This window comes from Ixodes scapularis, unplaced genomic scaffold (assembly GCF_016920785.2).
Source record: "Ixodes scapularis isolate PalLabHiFi unplaced genomic scaffold, ASM1692078v2 ptg000312l_1___fragment_3__unscaffolded, whole genome shotgun sequence".
Classification (NCBI taxonomy): Eukaryota; Metazoa; Arthropoda; class Arachnida; order Ixodida; family Ixodidae; genus Ixodes; species Ixodes scapularis.
Window position 1 is genome coordinate 170,571 of NW_024609958.1, and position 16,664 is coordinate 187,234.

A 16,664-nucleotide genomic window follows, 5' to 3' on the forward strand; every position below is an offset into this window, starting at 1 on the left:
TGCGGGCGTTTCAAAGCCAGCCCGCTGGTGTCTGCCATGTGAACCCTGTTCACCGGTGGAGCCTCAGTGTCTAACTGAGGCCGTTCATTCCTCAACATCGGAAGTTCATTTCTTGTGGCCGTCTCGTTTTTCTTGGTCGGAGCCTCTTCCCGGCTTCCCGTGGATGCGTCGACCGATGTAGCAGCGACCACGTTCAGCGGGTGCTCCGACGCGGCCCGGGTGACCTCCGTGCCCATGCGTTCCGATGACTCGGTGGCGAGGGCCGCCTTTTTAAGTGCTTCCTGCGCATCCGCTTCATCCACGACATGCTGGAGTTGGCGTCTTGCCCACCCGAACATGTGGCCGTCGCGTAAGTCTTGATGCAGTGATCCACGTCATTGCCAAACTTGATGCAGGATGTGCACTTCGGCGCACGGCAATCATGACGGATGTGCCCAATCCGCTGACAACGCAGGCAAAGCGGTGGTATGCCCGCCGCCATGACGAGAGCCGGCACTCCGACAATGCGCAGCCTGATGGGGCAGGTCTTCCAACCCTAGCCCCGCGTAAGCCGGAAAACAGCCATGCGTGTCATCGACTGGCAGCCAATGACAACTTGGACCCGCCACTCCTCAGTTCCTACATCGATCACCTGGCCATACGTTGCAAGTGCCACTCGCAACTCGTCGTCAAAAACGTAATAAAGCAGCCAACGCATCTAGACCCGGACATCCCTGTTCGCTTGGTCAACGACGACGCATCGCAGTCCCTTGACGACGAGGTCGCTCGCAGCGAAGATCTTTAGCTTACCCACGGGTGACCTGAAGGTAACAGCCCAGACGTGGTTTATCTGGTATGCCCCCAAGGTAAGAACCTTGGGGAGCAGTGCCAGTTGACCCAGGGGGTCGCGGAAGTCTTCCACATGGTACGGGCATCCCCGGATGTCGGCATGAAAAAGCACGGTGGGTGCTAAGTCCAGTTGACAGAGGGGGCAAAATTATCCTATACACCGAAGACGCAAAGTCATTCCTCTCACCTTGGCCCGAGTGGGCCGCTATCGCTGCTCCGGTGGAGCCTGCCATCCTACGTCCACACTTGATGAAAGCCAGAAGTGGAATGGGCCATGCAGACACGGTTTCACGGCTAGGGAACGAGAGGGAGTTTATTCGTCCTATGTTGTTTTGCAACAAACCCAGTGGGGCCATCTATTGGGTAGCCCTGACATGCTTCCGGTTCACATATATTTTCTAATCTTTGACACATCATTCTTTTGTCGTAAGAAATAATTAAGACTGACAGTGTTGTAATTGGCCATTTCCAGAAGATATCATGCATATCTGATATCGCACATACTGCGAAACCCGCCATCTAGCTTCGAACTGGAAGTGGTTGGAGGCTATTTGCACACTGATTCCACCACGTTTCAACTCACGCGAGAAAGAGTGAATATCTTTAGCTACGGCATTTCACACTTAAAGGCGAAGCTTGAGCATAATCCTGTCAATTTTCTGACCTTCTTCAATATAGCAAAAGCGCGCGGGTATAGCTTTGATAGGCGCTGAAGATGGGCGACAGCGCAAATTTTGAAAACTTATATGATGTAACGCTCCGGGAAGGAAGTGCTTCAGTGGTCCTTTGAAAATGCATTGATGACAAACATAAAGGCACTTCAAAATCGCGCAATCAGGTTCATTTTTTTTTGGATTGCTCACGAGACGCCAGCATCACTTCTTTACGAATGGAAGCTAATCTTGATCTGCTCTCATCTATACGCTGTCTCATCATAAAATAGACTGAAGGCCAAAGCCACGAGCCGCCAGGTCCAATCACGTTCCACACTATACTGTGACATGCTTAATATTGATTAGGGGTGGACGAATAATGCTCGAATCCAAAAGCGCCGCATCATTCCTATAGCTTCGACGCTGCAAAAAGCCTATGCATCATGACTTTCTTTGCAGTGTAAAATTGTTGAGTCACTCGGTGCTCTTCGATTCGAACCACTGGCTACCCGTCCCCTCATCAGTGATCCGAGACGCGGTCACCGATACGTGCATCGAAGCAAAATACCGCACAATTTCTAAGTGGATCGTGATTGGATCTGGCGGTGCGTAGCTTTTCCCTTTAGTTAATCGTAGCGTGAGACGAAGTATAGAAGAAAATTATCACGCCTGTCTCTTTCTCAAAAGATTTACTATCATAACCATGACGTCAGAACTTCACTTCACTATTATTTCCAGTCACTCGCATATTTTCTCGCATTGATAACGTCTGTAAAGTTCGCAGAACTTTCGCCTCGTCAGTTTCGTTTCTTAACTCCACCTTGCCATCAACAATTACAGACTGGAATAGCCTGCCTAATAGCATCGTGACCCAGACAGATCATAACACATTCATATCCCAACTGACCATCCATCTGCAGTTGCACTAATAGCAAAGTCATTTCGTGTTTACGGAAAAGTTTTTATTTGTGTATTTTTCTGGTTAATCAGCTGTTTTTCCTAAAGATGTTCTAGGTGTTTATTTTTTTTCCTGTGTTCGTTGCTTTAACAATGTTCTCCAACATGTAACCCACTTTTTGTTTGTTCCTTTATATAACGTTTTTCCAGCGAGTAACCCCCACCTTGTGTAATGCCCGTAAGGGCCTTCAAGGTTTAATAAATGATGATAATGATGATGATTTTGTGCAACCTCGGTGCACCAAATTAAAAAAAAAGAAAATGTCGGTATAGGTGATCCTGGAGGCCGAATGACGATTTATGTGATTTTAATCAAATACAGGAGCACCTCAGTTTCCCTTTAAAATCCCTAACCCAGGTGCGCAAACGTGTTAGTAAACGTGAAGCTGCAGGACTTAGTTCCCCTCGGGGAATCCGTCTGCCTGCAACCTGCTGTCCTTGAGGAGCTTCCTGTCTCCGCTGGAGGCCGCACTCCTGAGTTGCGGACGCCTAGGAAACCTGATGGGTTTCTCGTGAATTGGACACGCCTTCGGACTGATCTTAACCGTGATTAATCGTGTCGTTATTTGCGAGTTTCCTGCTGACGATACGAATCGTCTGCGTTTTAAAAGTGAAAGGCACGGCGAAAAAAAGGAAGGGGAAAGGAAACTTTTTTGTCTGGATTCACTCTTGAACTTTTATTGTACCCACCGTAGACACGCACAAAAAGAATCAAGGAGCGATTAAAAATAAAAAAGAAGCATGTAGGAAAATGGTGTGCAAATACACTGGGAAGTCAACTCCTTGTGCACCCGCATCTACAGGCAGCGGCGCGATGTGAACGTGACCGAAACCCTGTGCAGTGCATGTGGTGAGGTGAAAGAAACTATCCAACACTTGCTCTTTGAGTGTCCGGCCATCGTACCTGCGACAGACGTCGGCACCCGCATTGAGCAGGCCCTCAGTTTTACGGAAAAGAACAAACATGTGATGTGCCTAAAGAAAAGTCCCGAGGGTTGGTGGAAAGTCCACTCGTGATACTTCAGGGTGACTACGAACCATTTCTCTGACTTCCTAGTTCCTATAATTTTCATTATCTTTCTCTTCTTTTCTTTATTGTCATGTCTATTCTACAGACGCTGGTTAAAAAGACCAATTGCCGCAGAAACATACATACATACATACATACATACATACATACATACATACATGAATGCAGGCATGCATGCATGCATGCATACATGGATACATGCACACATGCATACATACATACATACGTACATACAGGGGAACACGACAGGTGACTTCCTCCTTTGATGTGGGAGGTTTGGGGAGGAGGAATGTGAGGGTTGGGTTTCTTTTCTATGCTTGCGGACCGGCCTTCAAATTCATTCTTTCAACCTTTTTCTTTTTCTTTTTAATGGACATAGTTTTATTTTAATTTGTATTTGTGACATTATATATTGATGCATTCCAGAATAATTCTGTTTTTCATCCCGGTGATTGCCAAGTGACATGCCATACTCCTAACCAGAGGGTGCGGTTGCCAAGGCACGTTTGCCCCCGCAGAAGCCTGGTAAGTCACGAGAAAATGTTCTCGCTGCCTTCGCGCTATTTGTTTTTCTTTGCGTGTATTAGCTTTATCACATTTGCCCTGTTTTATATATTTTTCAAAAATGTATTTATCGTTCACTTTTGCTTTACTAAGGGCATGCCACAAGTCTGTATTAAAATTTTAGCACTTGTCTTTGTTTAGCCATAACACAAGTGGTACTTATTGGCTCATTATTTATTTAGTGCAGAGATAGTAAGAGAACTATTTTTTTACACTCGCAAGACGATGCGTCGTTCCATCAAATGCCCTGGGCATGAAGTAGTTAGTCATCTTTGTTTTGTATATTCAGATGGTCAGATATTTTCTTATATCCAGTGTACTGAAGGTAAAGAGCACAAAATAATTTTAGCGTGTAATAACTGCTTAACATTGTTGACAATTGTTTCATGTAATCGAAAACGCCTCTTATTTTATACCCAACACCATATTGTCACGTCGACAACTAAAGAGGCTAGTAGGAACCGAAACCTGACAATGCAGCCACAATTCCTGAAGCCTCTCAGTGTTGCGTTTAGACAAACAACCATCTCGACGTGACTGGTGGGGATAGATGGGGTGGCAATGCCCATGCGCAATACCGTCCGTCTTTCAACCTGGTGATGAGGCAAATTTCTACTAAAAATTCACGATCTGTACCGCCAGTTGCTTTGCTGCAATAATTATTAGTATATTAAAATATATTACATGATGATATGAGTACTGAAGGTTATTGTACTTTTATCAAAATTAAAACAGGATATAAAAACAAAAGTATTAGCACTAGCAGCAACATTAGTAATTTACAATGCATCTTGTTGCGATAGGGAAAAAAACTATAAGGACAGAGTGCAGAAAGTACACTTTTTATGGATGTGCTGTTCGTGTTCTCGTAGGCTTTTTATTCTTTTTCAAATTTTCATACTAAACCAACGTGCTCACCTACACAGAAAGGACACACAAACATACTGGCACTTGTGCTATTCTAGTATACCAAGAAGCGTCTTGGCGACTGTGTAGACTATCTACTTTTTCTTCCAACTTCTCCCTCGGCAAACATAATGATGTAGTAGCGGGGATCGGATCGTTGTTGTAGTCGCGGAATTGTCTTATAATAGCGATATCCAAATGCAGCTGAAAGATATAACACTAGTAATGTGTGAGCATCAGTGCTGGGTAAAGTACATTTGAAATCTACTTGAATTAAAGTACAATGTATATTAGAGGTTATGTACTTCAAGAAAAGTAATGAGTACACCTGGGTGAAATGTTTTTGATATAAAGTACTATAAATACTGTTTGGAGGGAACAGCGCAAAAAGGACGTAGGACGATGTCAAAGAAACACACAGACAGGGCGCTGACTTACAACTGAAAGTTTATTGCTCTGAAGAAAGAGAAATAAACACAGAAAGGAGGAAGGGGAGAGAACAAACAAATCAAAGCAATAACATGCGGCATCACCCACGCCCACGCTCCGTCACACGAACCTGCCACACTTTCTTACAAAATCCACCTCGTCATTTGCATGGGCAACCAAACACAGGGCAACCTGTGTTTGGTTGCCCTTGCAAATGACGAGGTGGATTTTGTAAGAAAGTGTGGCAGGTTCGTGTGACGGAGCGTGGGCGTGGGTGATGCCGCATGTTATTGCTTTGATTTGTTCGTTCTCTCCCCTTCCTCCTTTCTGTGTTTATTTCTCTTTCTTCAGAGCAATAAACTTTCAGTTGTAAGTCAGCGCCCTGTCTGTGTGTTTCTTCGACATCGTCCTACGTCCTTTTTGCGCTGTTCCCTCCAAACAGTATGTACCACCAGCTAGCCCAACTACATGCCTTGCTACTATAAATACAATGTACTTTCAAAGTAAAGTACAAGTTGTGCTATGCACGATCTTTCAAGATGCCAAAGTTAAAGCAAGTTGGCAGGCTAGCTGGTTAAGGATAGACATAGTAACCCTGGAGCTAGTCGACAAAAAGGAGACGGACAAAAGTGGACGGAGTTTCGTGTCTCTCCGTCCCCTTTTTGTCCCCCAGCTCCAGGGTTAATATTGTAACGAAAAAAGGTGGCGAGAAGGCGAACACTGAACTGCGATTAAAGGATTAATGGGCGAACTTCTGCCAAACAAAATAAGTAAAGAAAGAGCGTCGAGTCAGAGGAAAAGCAGGCGGCGACTCGGCGGCATAACAGAGAGCGAGAGCGAGACTGACTCGACAAGGTCGTGGGCATCATGAAACGGGAACAGCGCGAAAATAAACGAGGCACGAGTAGAAGAGGTAATAACAGACACGGCGCTGACTAGCAGCTAAGTCAAATTTGGGGGTTTTACGTGCCAAACCAACGTCGGGCATCTGGCACGCTCCAGCGGAAGACTAAGGGTTAATTTAGGCAACCTGGGGATCTTTCGACGTGCAGCGGAAAGCTTGGGTACACGGCGGCTTCTCCGCAATAAGCCTCCGTCAGATTGCGGGCACCTCGGTCGGGATTGGGACCCGCCACATGACTAGCAACTGAAAGTTCATTTGTGCACAAAACACGAAAGAAACAGTAAAAACACACAAAAACCCCGTCAAACCGATTCCAAGTACGCGCTTATCCGCGATCAGACGAACTTTCCTCGAGTCACGATAAAATTAACCTCGTCACTCTTCAGAGCTAAGGACGGCGCACTGACCCACGCTTCCTTTCCGTTCACAGATAGAAAAAAAAAAAGCTTATTCAATTTCCTTTACAGTTTTGTTTCTGATGCAGGCTAGAATTGTTATATCTTGGAAACATGGCTCACAGCCGCATCGGCTACAATGAATTGCGAGGTGGCCAGGGGGGGGGGAACGGATAGAAAAAGAATGTTTTCTCGCCCTTACATTAACACACCTGCCCGTCTGTCCTATGTAAACTCTGCCGCACGAGAGAGGGATCTGGTAGCGTCGCGCGCTTGCATGGGGTGAGGATGAACTGGCACTTACGAGAACAAGAAAGCAGGACGAAAGTTACAACCGGAACGAGAATAAACGCGAATCTTCTAAAGCCCGCGACTGAGCGTTGCTTTCTCGGCCCTGCGGGCGGCAATTTGTTCTTCCAGATGCCCTTTTATTCCCCAATACCAGAGGTCTCAAAAAAGTGGCCCGCGACTCTCTGGGACGTGGCCGACAAGTATCCCGCGGCTCCAACTCCCCGTTCCCAAAGCCTCGAGTGATACATGTATCATAAATGATAGTTTTATATCGCGGATTCATTTCCGCTCGAAAGGGAGCTACACACTGTTCCCGCATTTTGCACCAGTATTCTGTTTCTTTTTGTTTTGGAAGAAGTATTGCTTTGTCTAATATTTGCTTTTCAGCCTTTCCTTATGTAAATCAACCTGAATGGCATTACAACTACCAGGGTATACAGGTGCGAGCACTTTGCTCAAAAAGGCACTTCGGCTGCACGAACTCTTGCTCAGCAAACGTCCAATGTCAATGATAGAGCCAGGGCTTCTATCTGTCAGTCAATACCTTTGAAATGAAAGTATTTTTTTATAATGCTGCTCCGAAAATCGCCAGAAAAGCAAGGATATAGTTCTTATATTGTACGACAGGGCAATAATGGTGTGCTTGCTCTCGTTCAATTAAGGTTAAATCGTTACTTGTCCCATTACGTGAAAAAGCGGCGTCGGCGTTGTGCCTGAAAGATGGCCCTGAAAATACGCCATCTAGCACACGCCTCAAAAACAAAAACACAATGAAAAGCACAGCAACGCAGATGCTTCGTCACGGAAGTCGTGGAGCCTGCGGGGTTCGCCGCGCCTGCGCAGTGGCGGAACGCGATGTCACCGTTGGAGCGCCGTGTGCGCTCCAACTGCGTTTAAGAATGCTTTGGCATTTCTTCACGTAAGCAGTATGAAGTGTCTTCGGCGAGTATTGAGGATGGTCGGTGCTGTGGTATGGTGGTGTTTTACATTTTTTATAACGCCAGGTAGGGGCACCAGCTAGCTCAAAATCCAACTTTAGAGCAGAAAGCACGAATTTTCTTTTTCTAAAGAAATCTATGAGGTGTCGCTGGGACAGTCGGCTGCTTTGCAACGTGAAACACCAGTGTTTGTTTGTTACTTTTTTCTTTATTTTTGTCTCATAATAAAGAGAAAACATTGCCCCCCCCCCCCCCCCCCCCCCTCCCATTTCCAGTTGGCCCTAGTCCTTTCGGGGTGGGCTATTTGACCCGCCCCAATCGAATGAGTTTGATACCCATTCCCTATACATTGCTTTTCGAACTGGTATGCATTGCTTCAGGACTAATTGGGAGTGCATCAATTATTTCCGGAACTGCCGTCGAATATTGGATAAAGTCAAGTGACTTCAGAGTCGACAAAGCATCATTTAGTGATACAAAGACCAAATTTGGGGAACGCACTTCGAAGTCAGGAGTTGCACTGCCCTCGAAAAGTGCCAAAATAAAAATAACTAAAGTACAAGTATATACTCAGAGAATGTACTTCGAGTAAAGTACAAGTATTCTAAACCTCATTAAAGTGGTGCTTGAAGTACAATGTACTTAAAGTACTTAACACTGGAGAGCACACGCGTCTCGGTCTCACGAAAATCAATGCGTGAACAAGAATTCGGGTGGTAACTCGAATCAAATCGCTGCTGTGACGGATACAGCTGACCCCTAACACTGTCTGTAGCTTAGCATGTGCAATTCCAACCCCAGTGCACGGCTGTGATGAACGTTGGGCGGCATACAATCGGAACGAGATCATGTGGCCGATCATTCTGTCTCTAACTTGAGGAAGTGAGCGCCGCATTGTTTCTTTAATTTTGTTGCGACTGCGATTACGAGATATAATCTAACCCGTGTTTTGTAGGTTTTGAACGTCAAAGATTAATGCTGCGCGCGTTTTAGTGAATGTCCAGAAATAGTGGCACGGCACCTTTATTAAAACAGTCAAGAGGCTAAAAGTATAATGTTTGGTGCGAGTACTAAAACGAAATCACCTCCAGAGTACCCCAAATCTTATTTGAAAAAAAGTACATCTTAGTGCCTCTTTTGGGGCGGATATTTTATTACGGATGTTATTATACAAAAAGTGCAGAAAACGAAAGTGTTTTTTAACGTTGATGCGTGTGTTTTGGTCGTTATAAAACCTGTGTTGCATTTTCTTTCTCTATAGAATTGCGATGCAGACGGGACAAAAAGCATTGAACTATTGAAGAAAGATTTGGAGGAGAGGAAAAATTTAATTTGTGCATGATTGGCGCAGTGGTCAACGAAGGAAAAAACTTGTTACGACGACTGCGATAAATAAAGAAGTATCATGTAGCCTTCATCTGGATCTGTTGTTTATAAAAATCTATCTTCTCTTCAGTTCGTCATGTTATGATGTTCAGTAACTACAAGCTAGGCTCTGTAGCGGTGCATGTGTTCCTGATAGTATCTATATTAGGGCATCTACTTCAATCTGCAAAAGGATAGACCTGATTTGTAGATCAGTAATGAGATGTATTTAAAATTATCGATTCTATTTCAATATATTCTTGGGCTTACGGATTGCGTTGCATATGCTTTCAAAAATAAGCGTTCGTAATTCAAGAGAAACAATGAAGACAATGCGTAGTTCAAGGTGTCAGAGTGTCTACTTCAGAAATCTCGAAAATGGGCTCGGCGGTCTACAAACAAGAAATATAATTAAAAGATAAAAAATGAGAAAGATATTAAAATGTGGCTCCAAGAATGGCTGCTTGGAAACTTGGGCGCTAGCTTTAAAGTATTTCATCGACATCAATTTTTATTTATTTATGTTTTACCACACAACAGTGTTTAAGATAAAGTGATACGAAATACGCGCTGTGTTGCATTTCTAGCATGTATGGAGGGAAAAGGCGTTTTATCTTCTCGGAAACAATAGTTTTTTGTGAAACTCAATTTCTAGGAACTTCACTTATCATAATAAGACCGTGATGTGTGCGGCTTTATGCGACTTGGAATGTGCACAAAATGCGCTGTATTAATTTGTGTCATGTATGGAGGGTACGGCGTTCGATTTTCCTGAAAGCAATTGTTTTCTGAGGAATTCGATATCTAGGAACTTCACCTTTTATAGTTAGACTGTGGCTGCGTTTACATGGATGCAACCGTCAAGCATCGAATCGAGATTTGACTATTTCAATTGATAGTAAATGGGTAGAAAAGGGAATATTCACAGGGGCTCTTATATTATCCCTAAGACGACTTTGAACTTTGAACTTTGAACTTTATTTCAGCAACATTATGCCGAGGACACCGGACAAAAAGCCAACAGAAGCTAGCTTGACTGGGTCCGGTGCCCTTGCATGTACAGGGAACACAATCATATTAAAACAATCCTAAATATTTCTTACAATATTCAAATCAAACCGTTTAAAATGTTCCAATAAAAATTTTAAAATCACCGACATTAGAGAACATTTTTTTTCTTAATTTAACAACACAAAAAAGTACGCAATGTTTTCTTAGTTATACAATGAATATCGATGCGGTTCATTACAATGTTGTTAAGCAATGTAGGTAGATTATGAGCAAGCGACTGCAGTGCATAATTTGTACGGAAATGGGGAACCTTCCAGAATTCTCTACGAGGAACATCGAAGACTGATTCACGCTCAGTCAGGTTTGCTAGCTGTGACAAAAAAGCAATAAACTCCAAAGTTGAAAAGGCGTAAGAAAATAGCAAACGATAGTCATAAATACAAGAAACTTTCATGATATTGTAGCTCAAATATAATGGTTCAGCATGTGTGTCGTACGGAACATTAGCAATGAAACGAAAAATTTTTTTCTGAAGAGTTATTAGTTTGTTGACGTTACTCTTGGTCGTTGTGCCCCAAACTAAATGGCAGTAGTTGATTTGTGAGCCGAACAGAGCATGATAAATTTGAATCTTAACTTTTGTGGGCAAAAGAGAGCGACAGTGACCGATGATGCCAGCTACCTTTGCCAGTTTGTGAGTTAGAAATTTTATATGATGATCCCATTGCATAAACTCTGAAAAAATTATGCCTAGCGTTTATGATGACTTACTATTTCAATTTCCTTGTTTCCAATCTTAAGAGCATAACTAGCATCAATATGTTTATTTACAGGTCTAAAAACAATCGCTTTTGTTTTGGTTGTATTTTTTTCGAGGCCATTTTTTTCTGACCATAAGAGAAACTTTTTTAAGATAACATTACCTTTAATAATCAGTTCATCGATATTCGTCGCAGAAATAAAAATACTAGAATCATCTGCATACATTATAAAACGTGAATGTTGACAAATGTTGACGATGTCATTTATGTACACATTGAACAGAAGTGGGCCAAGTATGCTGCCCTGCGGAACACCAGACTTCAATAGTTGCAAAGATGAGGTATTACGATTTATTGAGACACACTGTTTGCGATGTTGTAGATATGACTGAATGAGTGCCAAAGACGTGCCCCGTACACCATAACAGGAAAGTTTATCAAGAAGCGTTGCATGGTTAAGAGAGTCGAAAGCTTTGCTAAAGTCAATAAAAAGTCCCAGTGTCATCTGTCGTTGCTCTATATTTTTTAATATTAGTTCCTTCTGCGTTAAGAAGGCGCATTCCGTAGACTTTCCCTTACGGAAGCCAAACTGGAAGTCAGTCAGCACTGAATGTTTATCAAAAAAGTAATCTAAACGACGCAAAATAATTTTTTCTAGCCCTTTGGAAAATATGGGTAAAACAGATATTGGCCTATAATTTGTAATTACATTTTTATCGCCTCCCTTATGTAAAACGGAAACTTTCGCGAGTTTCATGTTATCTGGGAACTTGCCAGTTGACAAGGCCAAGTTAAATATATATACTAACATTGGGGCAATTATATCAATCATAAATTTGACGGGTTTTATTTGTATGTCATCAATGTCGTGACTTCTGCTATTATTAAGTTTCATAAATACATTAAACACTTCTGACTCGTCAGTAGGGGCCAGGAAAACAGATTCGTCTACTCGACTCGAGATAGACGAGGAAGCACACGCATTGTGAGTGCGGGTAGGTAAGTTTGTAAAATGGCGATTAAAATAATCAGAGAGCGCTATTCCCGATACGTTTTCACCAGATATCGAAAGCGTATCTATTGATTGTTTTTTATTGTTACGTTGAAGTACTGTGTTTATGGACTGCCATACAATGACGGGGCTCTTTTTGTGCGCGGCATGAAAGAGACGTTTGTGATAATCTGACTTTGCCTTTTTTAGTGTAGATGTAAGTTGATTGCGATATTTCTTGAACGCAGTATTATCATCGTTATCTCTTGACGAGAGGTAGGTCTGATACAATCGATTTTTTTTCCGTATCATTGCTAAAATAAACGGGGTAACCCATGGTTTTCTTATTCGCTTTTTAGTCGTGACAGTCTTGTATGGAAATGATGCGACGTAAATTGACGTGAATGTACTTATGAACTCATCATACGCGCTGTTCACGCACGTTCTCAAGAATACAGGGCTCCAGTTAGTTTCCATGACTGTGCTTCGAAAACACCGCAGTTGGCGGTCTGTAACAGGTTGAAAGGTAAAATGTTTACTAGCGCCGCTGGATAATTGGTGAGTTTTAAAACATAAAAATATAGGTAAATGATCGCTTAGATCACTACTTATCGTACCTGCGCTGGCAACAACAGTGTTTATATTTGTAATAAAAACATCAATAGCAGTTGATGTAGAATCGGTAATTCTAGTAGGAGACGAAATGACATTGTAAAACCCGCTACTACTGAGAGTGTCCTTAAGTCGCGACGAAACAGGCGAGTTCTCCAAAATATTCACATTTAAATCACCACCAAGAACAAGCAAATAGTTATTAGCACTAACAAAATCCAAATACTTTTCAAGAAAATGCAAGCAATTATTCAGATTGCCAGCTGGAGGGCGATACAATACAGATAGTAGCTGGCGCCCATGTTTCAGACTTAGAATCTCATAGTCATCTGTGATTTCATTAAATGGGTCCAGTATTTCACAATGAATATCTTCTTTGACATAAACTTGAAGGCGAAAGCCCAAGCGCCGATGCATTAAAGACAGACGTATAATTTACTTCATTCCCTTTGATTCACCTCCGAGTACAGCGCGCTCTCTGACGACGTACTTTTGGCCTATTTTGGCAACTCCAAGATTCCGGAACACGCGTGCGCCGCCACTACTTACGCCATCTATCGGCCACCATTGCGCCGGCGCCCGTTACTCCATGAGCCAGAGCTATCTCTTTTTCAATACCAAGTAAACTAATCACTCATTCGCTTGGCACTTTTGAGTCACTTTTTACTACGTTGCCCTCAAGCAGCCCGAGAAATTTCGTGGTTGTAGGTTTGTTATAACTCTCGCCGAAATGCAACCAAATTTTTATTCATTAGTTCCTAAGGAGGTCCACAAAAACTTCATGTTTTTTCGACATTCAATGCAAACCCTAAGGAAACAACCTCATCAATTTAGTTGCATTATGGCATATATATATAGCCAATGATTCTAGTCACACGGAAACACTTCTTGTTTTCTGATTACTTGGTTTTAAAGTTGTTCCGCTGGACTTTAAATACCAAAAAGAAGCCGCAGTTGGTGAGGGTTCAGTCACGTCGTTGTGTTCCTAAATACACACTTTAGCAACATATGCAATGTTTAACAAAACGGTAACTACATTCATTATTGTCTTAAATTGATTGAATGCAGTTTTTTTCTTTTGCTCTCACCAAGTAATTATCTTAAATAAATCATACTCAAAGTGCTAAATAATTAATAGTGCTGGACCTAACGCGTCACAAGTAACGACGTTACTGGTAACACGTTAGTTTTTTGTATAGCGTACTAACGTACTCGTTAGAATCCCAAATGAGTAACGAGTAATGTCGTGATTATTTTACGGAGAATCTTCTACTCATTTCAGAATAAAGTTATCTCTCTACGTTTGTGCGCCTTCCTTAAATATTCAGTTGTCGTGCTCGATTTGTTCCCTCTCTAAGCGCTGTAACATGACCATGAAATATATATCACATCAGGGGATCGGTTGGCGAGTGTGCGCACCGCAGCTCGGAGCGAATGCATGTGTATATTATAGGGTCGGCTGGATTTGTGGGTGAATAGGGGGGGGGGGGGGGGGGAAGGGGGGGGGGGGGAAGAGGCTCAAGGCCCTGATGCACCCCCCCCCCCCCCCCCTTGGCTAAGCCACTGTGCATCCTGGGTTCAATCCCCACCCCTACCCGTTTTACAGTGAAGCTACATGTATATACCTCGTTGATCGGGTTTTTAGAGCACAGGCGCCCGTTTACGGCTTGAGCGCCGTCGGCGTTGGCGTCGGGGTCGGCGTCGCCGTCGCCGTCGCCGTCGGCGTAACTGATGGGTAAATTTTCTCGCTAAATTTAGCGGAAAGTTTAACACGCAAAATTTAGCAGAAAAAATTCCCCGCTAAATTTAGCGGAAAACGTTCCCCGATACATTTAGCGGAAAATTCTCCCCGCTAAATTTAGCGGAAAATTCTCCCCACTAAATTTAGCGAAAAACACTCCGCGCTAGATTTAGCAAAAAAAATTCTCTGCCAAATTTAGCGAAAAACATTTCCCCGCCAAATTTATCGGAAAATATTATCCGCTAAGTCTAGCGGAACACTTTCCCCGCTAACTTTCCCCGCTAAGCGGAAAGCTTTCCCCGCTATATTTAGCGGAAAAGTTTCCCCTAAATGGGAGCCGAGCAGGAGAGGTGGAGGGGCTTAACCCTCTCTCGGTACTTTCCCTTCCTCCTCGTCAAGAGCTGCGCTCTAGTTCGGCGTTACAGTGAGTTGTAAACGGCTTTCATTTCTTTGTTTCCGTCGACAGAACAGTAGTCAACAGAAAAAATAATCGACAGAATACTCGCGCGCGCACCTTATCTTTTATCATGTGGTTTTCACACCTGTTTCAATAACAAAACCACAAAGCAGGTGTCAAAACCACGTGATAGACGATAAGCACGTAGCGCTCCCCGCATGCATTTGCCGGTAAAATTGCGGTTGCATAAGCTGCCGCGGCAACGGCAGTATACGAAGTGCGGAGAGACAATAGGGAATTGTAGTAGACCGCGTTTCTCCTCCGCTACGGTATCCCTGAAGAAAACGCCGCAGCTGCGCATGCGCGCCGCCAGCCTTCTCTGCATAGTTTAATGTTTTGTGGCGGATTACAGAGCGCTATCCGGGTGCTTAGCGGGCTGCGCGAACGGTCTACTACAATTCCCCAATAATGCGAAGCACGTAGCGCTCCCCCCTTGCGTTTCTCGGTAAAGATTGAGGTTGCATAAGGTGCAGCGACAACGGCAGCGTGCGAAGTCTTTCATATATATATAAAATTAAAGACGTTTGCAAATCTCTGAAACACGTAATTAGAGCACAGCTCTTAAGGAGGAGGAGGGGAGGGTATGGAGGAGAGTTTATGCGCGCCCTTTTTCTTTGTACTCTTTCCTCCTTCCGTTCTCTCCTCCTCCCTTCCTCCTCTGCTCCCCGGTCTCCCCTTCCGCCTCCTCCCCTTCTCCGCTCCTTTTCCTCCTCCTCTCCTCCGGCTCCTCTGTAACTTCCCCTACTTCTCCGCACTTGACGCCAATTTTTCCGCTAAATTTAGCAGAGAAACTGAATTGGTTAGTAGGTGACGTGACAGGAGGTCATGGGACGTCATTTTCCCCGCTAAATTTAGCAGAAAAACTGAATTGATTTTGAGGTCACGTGACGTCAATTCTTCGGATAAATTTGGCGGGGAATTGAATTGCTGTTGAGGCCACGTCACGCCAATTTTCCCGCGTTAATCTAAGCGGAGAAACTGAATTTGTTTATAGGTGACGTGACACCAAGTGGTCTGACGTCATTTTCCCCGCTAAATTAAGCAGGGAATTGAATTGTTGTTTAGGTCACGTGACTTCGATTTTCCTGCTACGTTTAGCGTGGTAACGCCAAAGCCGCGAAACTCGGAAACGGGCGCGTAAGACCTGCGAAAAGGTTTTGGTACAGTGCATTAACTTTTCTTTCGTCAATCATTTGGTACAGACCCTTTTGCGGTTTACAAGCATGAACTGCAACTTGCGTCCCAAGTGACTTCCGGTCGCACAGTCTTTGCAAGCCTTTTGAGCTTACTAATGTCACCAGTGCTAGAAAGCAAAAATGGTACACGGACAATGAACGTGGAGATTTAACGCGGGCCTTTGGCTGTACAATATTACATCTTGGAGGAGGCAAGTTGGTTTACAAGAAAACTCGAAAGATTTTAACAGATCTCGCCCTCCTTCGTTCTTGTGGAAAATTCATGGTTAAATGTTTCATCTGCATTTCAATCAATGGTCTAAAGGTGGCTTCGTTGCTATGGCAAGTCGTCGCTCATTCTAAAGTCGAGGCTTGGGCTAGTTGGTGCGACATACTTCGGGATTGAAAACAGCGCGAACGACGAAGGACCAGGCGAAGAAGTAACACTGACGCAGATCTCGAGATGAGGGCGAAGCGTCCTCATCCCGAAGTTTCGTGTTTGTCGGTTTCTTTTGGACCCCTCGCTCCAGGGTTTCCAAGTCAACAAATATCATGGCACCAATTTATGTTTCTCGCAGAATAAATAAACAAAGAAATCTACAGAAACTTTTTGCGAGCACTGGCGCTTTAAAAAGTCGTTTTTTACTCCAAACAAT